General features: G+C 38.2%; 1 long non-coding RNA gene across 2 annotated transcripts; it reads left to right on the top strand.

The window, feature by feature from the left end:
- Positions 1-1679: 1679 nt before the first annotated feature.
- On the top strand, positions 1680-8605 carry LOC106725433. Of its 2 annotated transcripts, none has more exons than XR_001361314.1 (2): positions 1680-1811; positions 6884-8605. It is a non-coding gene; the product is annotated as an uncharacterized LOC106725433 (long non-coding RNA). The 2 variants fall into 2 exon arrangements; XR_001361313.1 differs by lacking the exon at positions 1680-1811 and adding an exon at positions 6466-6577.
- The last annotated feature ends 2748 nt before the right edge of the window (positions 8606-11353 follow it).

The raw sequence follows: 11353 nt of genomic DNA, 5'->3' as shown, positions 1-11353 counted from the left end.
TGGCACTCAACCACTGACCCACGCTGGCCATGTGATGAGAGAGAATCACTGATTGGCTGCCTCCTCCACACCCCAACTGGGGATTAAGCTGCAACCTGGGCATGTGCCCAGACCAGGAATCAAACCGTGACCCCCTGGTTCATAGGTTGGCACTCAACCACTGAGCCATGCTGGCCATTTGCCACCAATTCTTTGAGGAATTGTAAAGACTCAATTTAGGCAGAACAGTTTCTAAGAGCAGCAATACAGCTCTAAGAGCAATTCAAAGCCCACCTTTTCTATTTATCTCAAAAGGCTTTCAGGTACTGTAAAAGATCCTGACTTAGGGAACAGAAGTTCTTGTTGAAACTTACATTCTTTCTGTGTGCCTTTTGAGAGGCCAATTTTCAACCAGGTATTCTTTAGGAACCAAGAAAATTCTTATCAAAAGGGGGAAAAAGTCTATTTGAAAACCAGGTCTATGAAAAATCTTTGCTACAAATACTAGTAAAATGTCTGAGCAGATAACCTGAATTTATTCTATCCTACAGAATAAGTTGTGTCCAATAGTTATGGCTAAAATTTTAAAACAAAAGCCAGAAGATTTTTTTTGCATCTGTATGTTTATGTATGTATTTACAGCTGTGTGATTGTTTTCTACCTCCAGATTGTATTGGCAAAATTGATTAGTAAAGAACTCTATTTCATTGACTGAAAGACAAACGAGCACTGTGTGAATGAAGTTTACTCTCAGATACATAAAAATTAACCCAAATGTTTTCCAAGTTCCTGTGACCTAGGATAATCTTCAGTAAATAAATCTAGTTTAAGTTTGTTTTAATTAAAATAGGCATGTCTTTAGAACTATAAGTATTAGATATGCTTTTATTCTACCTAGGTTTAACAAAAGTCAAATAAATTCATGTTATCTGTTACAGAATGACCTTAAAAATATAACAAGATGATGTTTAGCTATTTAGTGTCTCATGATGTTTTTATGAGTAATCTAAATATATATAATTGTTAAGAACAAGTAAATTCAATAGATGTAAAAAGGATGAAAGTTTATAAAGAACTTTTCAACAATAATTACTCTTTATGATATGCCTACTTAGAAATTTCAAAATCTTTCTGAGGTAAGTTATATGATGGATAATTATTTAACATCTAGATTATTTACAAGATAAAATTTTGAAACATTAACTATTGAACATAGGTTTATTCACTTTTGATACCATTTTACAGAGGAATAAAGATATGTGGGCCTATTAGTAATTATGTTTTATGCCACACTGAAAGAGTTACTATGAGAAAGACTGTATATACTTCTAGAGATTATGAAATGTATTTATAAAAGTCTAGCAGTCCATGGTTGCTTAAGTATTAATTTTCATTAGGAATTAATGATTCTAGGGTTAATAATTCTAATCAATACATGTAATTAACTAGAAATGATAAGGGTGACTGAATACAAAGTTTTATAAAGAAAAGTTGTAGAAGGTTTGGAGAAAAGGAATCAGGAAAGGAGTTTTATGTGTTGTCAAGCTGGCTAAGACTGAAATTTCTTTGTCTTCTTAATATTTTAAGAGCAAAAGTACACGAGTACAAAATTAAAATTTTGGGGGAGGCAGATCCAAGTTGGCATAGGTGGACTCTGAGCTCACTGAATGCATTGAATGTACATCTATCTTTAGAGCAAATCCTCCAGAGAGACACTGTGAACCAAGTGAAGAACAGCTTCTGTACAACAAGAGAGGGACCAGATTGAGAAAGTTGGGGAACCACGAGGGCTCTTGGGGAGCTGAGGGAACAACCCAGGACTGGAGAAAATGGTGAGCACTATTGCTTACATTTCCCTTGCATGTGGATAGCAGGTGGGAGCTCCATCCATATTCTCTGGCCAACCTGCAGGGCACTGTAGCGCATCCCCAGCCACCCTTCCTGGAGCTAGATCCAGCAAAAACTGGAGGGTGCTGGAGCAGGCATACAAGGGGTCCCTTTACCCGGAGATTGTTCCAGCAGCTGCAGCAGGGCAATGCTTGCAGGATCACTGGGATGCATGCTAGCGGGGCTCCCCCCTCTGGAGAGAGTGCAGGGCTAGAAAGGCACTGCAGTACCCGCAGGCAGGACTGTCCTGTCCAGAGAAAGAGCAGAGACAGTGGAGCACTGCCCCTCCTGGAGAGAGTACAGAGTTGGCTAAAGCGTTGCCATAATTCATGCAGGACTGCCCTGTCCAGAGAGAGTGGAGACAGTGGGGCAATGCTACACATGTACCTGGGGCTGCCCAATTCAAGAACGTTTGGAGCTTTATTTAGACAGAAAATTAAGGAAATAATGGCCTTAAATGCCACTTTAGACCACTTTGACTTGATAGACATTTATAGAGCATTTCATCTAAAAACTGCATATTACACATTTTCTCAAGTGCACATGGAACATTTTTCAGAATATATCACATACTAACCTACAAAACAAGCCGCAGTAAGTCAAAGAAGAATGAAATTATATCAAGCATATTTTCTGAACACATTGCATGAAACTAGAAATCAATTACAGGAAGAAAACCCCACAAAATACATGGAGATTAAACAACATGCTTCTAAACAACCAATACGTCAAAAAGGAAATAAAAATCTACTGAAAGCACAATCTTGCATAATATATTGGATGCAGCAAAAATGGTTATAAGAGGAGAGTTTACAGCTATACAAGCCTACTTCAAGAAGCAGGAAAATCCTCAAGAAACTAGAAAAATAGGAATAAACAAAACCCAAAGTAAGTAAAAGGAAGAAAATAATAAAGATCAGAGTGGAAATAGAAAAATAGAAAAAAAATTAGTGAAACTAAGAACTGCTTCTTTAAAGGAATTAATCAATCTGCTAAGATGCTAGCAAGACTCATCAAGCAAAACAGAGAATAAAAGTAATCTCTCCTCTTTTATTTCCAATTTTAACCAACACCACAGAGATAAGGATCACTAAAGAATACTACGAACAAATATATGCTAACAAATTCAACAATCTAGAAGAAATGGATAAATTTCCAAAAACCTACAACCTTCCAAGACTTAAACTAGCAAAAATTCCAGGAAATCTCAACAGACCAATAACTAGCAATAAAATTGAAGCAATAATAAAAAAAACTCCCAAGAAACAAAAGCCCAGCACCAGATGGCTTCACAGATGAATTCTATCAAATCTTTAAAGAAGAGTTAGTACCTATCCTTTTCAACTTATTCCAAAAAATTGAAGTGGATGGAACATTTCCAAACTCATTCTATGAAGTCAGCATTACCCAGATACCCAAACCAGACAAAGATACTACAAAAAAAAGAATTACAGTTCAATATTGCTGATGAACACAGATGTCAAAATTTTTAACAAAATACTAGCAAACTGAATTCAACAATACATTAAAAGTATTATACACCACAATCAACCAGGAATTATGCCAGGGATACAAGGGTGGTTCAACTTCTGTAAAATAATTAATGTGATTCATCAAATCAACTAAACTAAGGATAACAAAACAGAAACAGACTCATAGATACAGAGAACAAACTGACAGTTGCCAGATTGGAGGAGGAAAGGGGATCGGGGTAAAGAAGGTGAATGGGATTAAGAAGTACAAATTGATAGTTACAAAATAGTCAAGGGATGTCAAGTACAGCACAGGAAGTATAGTCAACAATACTGTAATAAATATGTATGGTGCCAGGTGGGTACCAGATTTATCAGGGAGTTTACTTCGTAAATTAGATAAATGTCTAACCACTAATACTGTACACCTGAAGCTAATATAGAATATTGAATGCCCATTTTAATTGGAAAATGATTTTTATAATATTTCATTTTATTAAATTATCTCAATCAATGCAGAAAAATCATTTGAAAAAAATTCAATATCTATTTATGATAAAAACCTAAACAAAGTGGGTATGAAAGAACGTAACCTGAACTCGATAAAGGCTATATATGACAAGTAACAACTAACATCATACTCGGTGGCAAAAAGCTGAAAGCTTTTCCTCTAAGGTCAGGGAGAAGGATGCCCACCCTCACCACTATTATTCAATGTAGCGTTGGAAGTTTTTAGCCATAAAGAAATAAAAGGCACCCGAATTTGAAAGAAAGAAGTAAATCTGTTACTATATGCAGAAGACATGACACTTTACACAGAAAACCTCAAAATAATAGACTTTAGTAAAGTAGCGGGATATACAATTATATACAAAAATATGCCACATCCCAATACACTAGTAACAAACAATCAGAAGGAGAAATTAAGAAAACAATCCCATTTATGACTGCATCAAAAAGTATAAACTACCTAGGAATAAATTTAAACAAGCTGGTGAAAGGCCTGTACTCTGAAAACTGTAAGACATTGAAGAAAGAAATTGAGTAGAACAGGAAAAAACAGAAGTATATTCCGTGCTCATGGCTTGGAAGGATTAATTCAAGTGATCGTACTACCCAAAGCAATCTCCTGATTCAATGCAATTCTTATCAAAATACCCGTGACATTCTTCTCTGAACTAGAAGAAATAATCCCAAAATTTATATGGAACCACAGAAGACCACTAATAGCCAAAGCAATCTTGAAAAAGAGAACAAAGTTGGAGGTATCAAGCTCCCTGATTTGAAACTATACTACAAAGCTATAATAATCAAAACAGATACACATCAATGGATCTGACAGACCAGAAATAAACCCTTGCTTATATGGTCAACTAATGTATGGCAAAGGAGGTAACAATATACAATGGAGTAAGGGCAGTCTCTTCAAAAAGTGGTATTGGGAAGATTGGACAGATACATGCAAAACAATGAAACTGAACCACTCTTTTATACCATAAACAAAAATAACCACAAATATATGGCCGGAAACCATAAAACTCCTGAAAGAATGCATAGTAAACTATTTGACATCAGTTTGCATAATATCCTTTTGGATACGTCCCCTTAAGCAAGGGAAACAAATGTGACTTTATCCAACTACAAAGCTTCTGCACAATGAAGGAAATCATCAACGAAATAAAAAACCACCTTCTGAATGAGAGAATGTATTTGCAAATGATATATCTACTAAAGAATAATATGCAAAATGTATAAGAAACGCATAAATCTCAATACCCCAAAATAAATAATCCAGTCCAAAAATGCTCAGAGGCATGGCCAGTGTGGCTCAGTGGTTGAGCGTCGACCTATGAACCTGGAGATCGTGTTTCCATTCCTCGTTACAGTACATGTCTGGGTTGCAGTCTCGATCCCCAGAAGTGGTTGTGCAGGAGGCAGCCGGTCACTGATTCTCTCTCATCATTGATGTTTCTATCTCCCTCCCTCTCTGAAATCAATAAAAAAAAATTTTTTAAAAAAGGGCAGAGGACTTGAAAAGAAATATTATCCAAAGAAGACTTACAGATTGCCAACAGACATATGAAGATGTTCAACATCACTAATCATCAGGGAAATGCAAATCAAAACCAAAATGAGATACCACCTCACACCTGTCAGAATGACTGTTATCAAAAAGCATGTATTGGTGAGGATGTGGAGAAAAGAGAACCCTGTGCGCTGTTGATGGGACTGCAAATTGGTGTAGTCACTATGGACAACAGTAGGGAGATTTCTCAAAAATTTAAAAATATATATACCATACAACCTAGTAATTCCAGTTCTGGGTATTTGAAGAAAATGAAACAGTAATTCAGAAAGACATACACCCCAAAGTGTATTGCTGCATTATTTACAGTAGCCAAGATATGATATGATGTCCATTGACAGAAGAATGGGTAAAGACTATCAGGTATATATATATACACACACACATATATAATAGATTATATATTATGAAGCAATAAAAGAATTAAATCTTACCATTTGTAACAATGTGGATTCATCTAGAACATATTATGCTAAGTGAAATGTCAGACAGAAAGACAAATACCTTATGGCTTCACTTATACGTGGAATCTAAAAAACAAAAGGAATAGTTGCCAACAGGGAGGGTGTGGGAGGATAGGTGAAGAAGGTGAAAGGGAATATAATCAATAATATTGTGGTAAGTTTGCACAATGTCAGATTACTGTAATTGGTGGGGTGGTCACATTGTAAGGTATAAAAATGTTGAATCACTATATTGTACCCTCAAAACTAATGTAACTAATATAACAGTGTGCTTACTTTAAAAAGTTAAATTTTTTTCTGTTAAAAGTTTTCTTGGACTATTGGCCTACCCTTGATAAGAGATTATAAAAGTTTATTTACACTTAAGTCATGTATATGGGCAGCAAAGATTTTTTTCTTAAAATAATTTAGTGTGCGTCATGTTGTCTTTATCAGGTCTTTGATTACTTAAGAATATCCAGTCTTTTTAATATATAAAAAGCTAAGTTTTGTTCACTATTGTGTAACTCTATTTGCCTTAAAATAAGGTATTACTTTAAAATGATCTATGATCTTATTTAATAAAATATTCAAATCTTTTGACATTTTTCCCAAATTAAATTATAAATGATGCTTCTCTGACCTCTAACTAACGTTTCAATTTCCTAGAGGGCCCCTGGAAAAATCTTAAAGGATTTGTCTTTCAGCTGGTAAGATATTAAAATAATTATGTTTATTTGATATATTAAATTATATAAGAAGCATTATCAAATAAGAACTGATGCTAAACCTCCTTCAGTTATTTTTGTATATATGCATGTTATTAAAATGTGTTCTAGAAATTTGATAAAAGTCCTAGAAATCGGATATGTCCTGGTATAATGTTATCAGTTGTAATTCCAGATATTATCTTAAAATATTATATATCAATCAAGTTTCCTTGTCAATTCCCTTATAATGAATTCTCATCAGATCTTTAACCAAGGCATTTTTTGTCTTTTGTCTTTTACCTACAGTTATTATTTTACTCTGAAGCTTTGGCAAAAGCGGGATTCATGGAAAGGACCCTACCAAGTACTCTTGGTCACTGACACAGCTGCGCTCCACCTGTGCGAATGCTGCAGGAGGCCTCACAATCAAATCGCCTGGGAAGAGTAGCTAACATCCAGGGAGACTGCTTCCTCCCTATTGTCAGATGAAGGAACGGAAGTCACATTTCTTTCCAGGCCTCCCTCCCCCTCTGACCCTTTTCCAGCCTAATTCTTCGAAGGTCTGTTCAATGTTTTTATCCATCTTTTGCCTTGATATGACCTGGAAATATAATGCTATTGTTCACATATCTCAGGCCGCTGCAAAATGTGTTATTCAACCTCCAAATGATTGTTGGACTTGTCACGGTACTGGTGATCCTGTCGTTTTGCTTGTCACAAAACTTCTCCCTGATTGCCAATGCCTCACTTTCTCTGGAACAAACTCAGTCTCCTTGTTTTCATGTCAGATTCCTTTACCCTGAGTGTTCGTTTTCCTGTCTCTGGTTAACAGCCCGGGGAACCTATATATCCAGGCTCTGTCCTCCACAAAAAAGGGGGTGGGGGCATACAAGGCAAGGGTCAGTGTGCAGACCCTTAAACTTACTGGCCTCCATGGCTGTCGCCTTTCCAGTCCCAAGGCATAGACTCAAATGAGAAGTCTCAGGAGGCATTCATGATTCAAGATGAGCTTCCTCTGGCAGATCCCTACTTCCCTACTTCCCTGGCCAGGAGTAAATGCATGTGAGGCTATGGTCAGGAACTTCTTAACTCTTGAAGATACTGGACAACCTGCTGCTAAAACAAGAGCTGCCCAACAAAAACTCCTTAGACTCTCTGGCCAAAGTTGTTCTTGATGATATGATAGCCCTTGATTCTATTTTAGCTGAGAAGGGAGGTGTTTGTGCTGTGGCCCACACCACTTGGATTGACATTTCTGGGCAAGGTGTGACTCAACTACCTAAGATCACTAACTAAGCCAGTTGGCTTCAAAAAATGACTTTGATTGATGCGGGGATCATGGCTCTGAAGTGCACTCCAGGTGTTGGAATTATCTTGCTTAGGGCATCTCCCTAGTGCACTGTTTTCTCTCAAAAGCTTTAAATGCATGTTCACAGCCACTAATCACCAAGCAAATTATCTCCCTGAAACTGGAACATCAGAAAAGGAACGAAGAGAATGAGTAACTTAAAGAATGTGAGCCCGACATTACGACCAACCTGTGAATACTAGTATATCACACAGAGGTTCAGCAAAAAACAAACAAACAAAAAAAAGTGAGAGCAGAGTAGTAGCTGGGAGCAGCACTAAGGCCTTAAGTTTTGATTACATCTCACAGTTAAGTCTGATCAAAGCGGGGAGAAGGGGCAAATTGTTTAAAAAAAGACAACAGGGCCAAAATGGAGTCACTTATGTTAAGCCTCATGTCACCAAACCAAGACTGAGTTGCAGTTTTTTCCTGGAAATGGAATCTTAAACCAGTCCACCAAGAATCGCCTGATGAGCACTAAGTGAGGGAATCTGCCTGCTAGACCCCTGCCCTCTTCTAGGAAAGTAACCTTGCAACAGCCAACTCACTCTTTGCCAAATATGTCTTTGTCCCTGCTCCCTTCTGCCTACAAGTCTTCCATTTCATCCAGTTTCATGGAGCTCCTTTCTATGCTGCCAGATTCATGAATCACTGAATAAAGCCAATACGATTTTTAAAATATACTCATTTGAATTTTGTTTCTTTTAAAACTTAAGAACCCAGGATGGGAAGGTACTATTTATTGATAAGGGGCCAATATCTAAGAAATTGGATACTGTAAGTTTAATGGGCGTTTTTAAAGTAAAATAATTTTAAAAATAGGCATATGGGTACAACATAAATTCAATCCTTTCTAAATTATTGTGACTTGGAGAAACATGCAAAGGATACTCCAAAAATAATAAAGAGTATTAAATTTTGTTTGTGATTTCTACTTTCAAAAGTAAGAATATATATGTTATTAATCCTCAGCCAAGGATATTTTTCCAGTGATTTTAGAGAGAGTGAAAGGGAGGGAGGGAGGAGAGAGAGAGACATCAATGGGTTGCCTCCCACATGTGCCCCAACCGGGGCTGGGTATCGAACGTGCAACCCAGGTACATTTCTTGACCAGGATTTGAATCCATGATCCTTCAGTGCGAAAGGATATTTTTCCAGTGATTTTAGAGAGAGTGGAAGGGAGGGAGGGAGGAAAGAGAGACATCAATGGGTTGCCTCCCACATGCACCCCAACCGGGGCTGGGTATCGAACGTGCAACCCAGGTACATTTCCTGACCAGGATTTGAATCCATGATCCTTCAGTGCGAGGACCAACACTCTAACCACTGAGCAACACTGGCCAGGGCAAGAATACTTTAATGTTTCTATCAAACAAGTCCCTTTTTAAATTAGAGCTTAAAGACCACTATTTTAAAAGTTTACTTATTTTTCTGAATAAATATTACATATTTATAAAAATGTACACACTAGTACAATGAGGAATTTACTATTCTCAGGAAAGCTTAGGGCTTTAGGTACATTTCTTCCTTAGAACTTCCTTAATTAAAAGAAGTTCATCTCTGAGGTGCATTCATTATAGAAAAAATGGATTCATTATTATAAGTGAAATTTGTATTAAACAGTTTTTCCAAAGAATTGACTACGGTGCTAATAGCTTTGTTTATGTTAACAATAAAATTATCATTTAATGAGAAAGAAAAATTGTAGGTAATTAAAGACCAAAGTAATACACTACATTTTTCAGCAATTAATTGATAACTTGCTTACCATGGACTGTCTAACAATTAACCAGGGAAACATTGCTAGGAAATAGGAAGCATAAATGCAAATAGGTTCTGGATTTATTCTTTTCTAATCCATTTACCATATTATCTAATCTGGCATAAGCAGAAACCCTCCTGGAAAGATTAATATTCAAGAACACCTCTGAAACTTCTGGTTTAGTTAGCCCTAATTGTTTTGGCAACAGAAGTTGTTAGAGCAAGGAGTTTCTAGGGATAGTTCTCATCCATCACAGGAGTCTGAACAAGAAAAGGAGAAAAAAGAGTTTTCTAGATATTGCTCTGTGTGTTATGGATTGGCAGCTCTCAATAATGTTCTTGATCAGGGTGAATATTGATGTATACATACTCACATACCCACAAGTGGCTGGGGCCATGTGTGGTTACAGATGTCATATCTAAATACCACCACCATGAACTAAATTATAGAACAATCAACCTGAATAACCAACGGAAGACTAGTTGAATAGACATCTTATAACCAATGTTCTATAGAAAAAGCCACTTCAAGAAGGGCGAGTTGCGAGCTAAAATTCGGGTTACGAGCCAGCTTCAGATACCCCACCGCTAGTTGGCGCAGTGAACGTCACAGTGAACGCCACAACATCAGCCCAGCATCACGTGTCTCACTCGTTCACTTTAAGATTTGACATATGAGTAATTTGAGTTATGAGCTCCGTCACGGAATGAATTAAACTCGTAAGTCAAGGCCCCACTGTATAGAACAATCAACCTGAATAACCAATGGAAGACTAGTTGAATAGACATCTTATAACCAAGGTTCTATAGAAAAAGCCACTTCAAGAAGGGTGGAGACGCAGAAAGGGAGGGCCCCATACCCACGTGCTTCTGCTAAGAATCCGGAGGGATATCTGAGCTGCAGAAGTCCCCCTTGCAGAACATGGGTTCTCAACCCCATGCTGGGCTCCCTGGCCCAGAGCACCAGAGCCAGGAAGAGGCACCCACATAACATCTGGTTGTGAAAATCACCTGGGAATCTGTCTGCTAGAAACCCAGGTGCCCTATTAAAGGGCCAATGCACAAAATCTCATTCACAGCCACTAACACTGGGCTCCGGTGGAGAGAAGGTGAATCAGAGCAGACTGTAGTCATGTGAGGACAGACTGGGTTGTATGCCTCTAGGGAAAAAAAAGAGCTGAAGAAATAGCCACCAGGGTCCCTGCGCCGAGTCCCTTGCCCTCACTGCCCATATCCCACTCTCCCAGCCCCCTGTTGCCCCATCCAGCCAAGCTCATGCCCTGCAGAGGAGTCTGATTCCTGAGGCTTTGTGAGGGATCTTGAGGGCAAATACAAAAGAGTCAGACAATTGTGTGGATCTGGGGCAGGGGCCAATTCCCTGCCCCCACCACCTCCCAGAGTAGCAGTGCCCCACACCCATAGGAGGTCTACCAGCCCCCGCAGGGGAGAACCACTAGCCCCACCCTCCTGACACCTGGTGGCCCTGCCCTGATCAGCTTGCACTCTACAGTACTGTCAGTGGGCTGTGCCTGCCTGGTTCCATGGTGCAAAAGACTCTCCAGGAGATGTGCACTCTGCATACCCTCTTCCATGGTGCTGAAGTCTTTCCAGGAGATCTGGGCAGTCTCTGAGAAAAACTGGATTGTATGGCTCTTGGGCGGGTCTAT

Source organism: Myotis brandtii, unplaced genomic scaffold, assembly GCF_000412655.1.
Source record: "Myotis brandtii unplaced genomic scaffold, ASM41265v1 scaffold164, whole genome shotgun sequence".
In the NCBI taxonomy this organism is placed as follows: domain Eukaryota; kingdom Metazoa; phylum Chordata; class Mammalia; order Chiroptera; family Vespertilionidae; genus Myotis; species Myotis brandtii.
The sequence above is the reverse complement of the archived record's forward strand: the minus strand, read 5'-3'. Positions and strand labels throughout refer to the sequence as shown.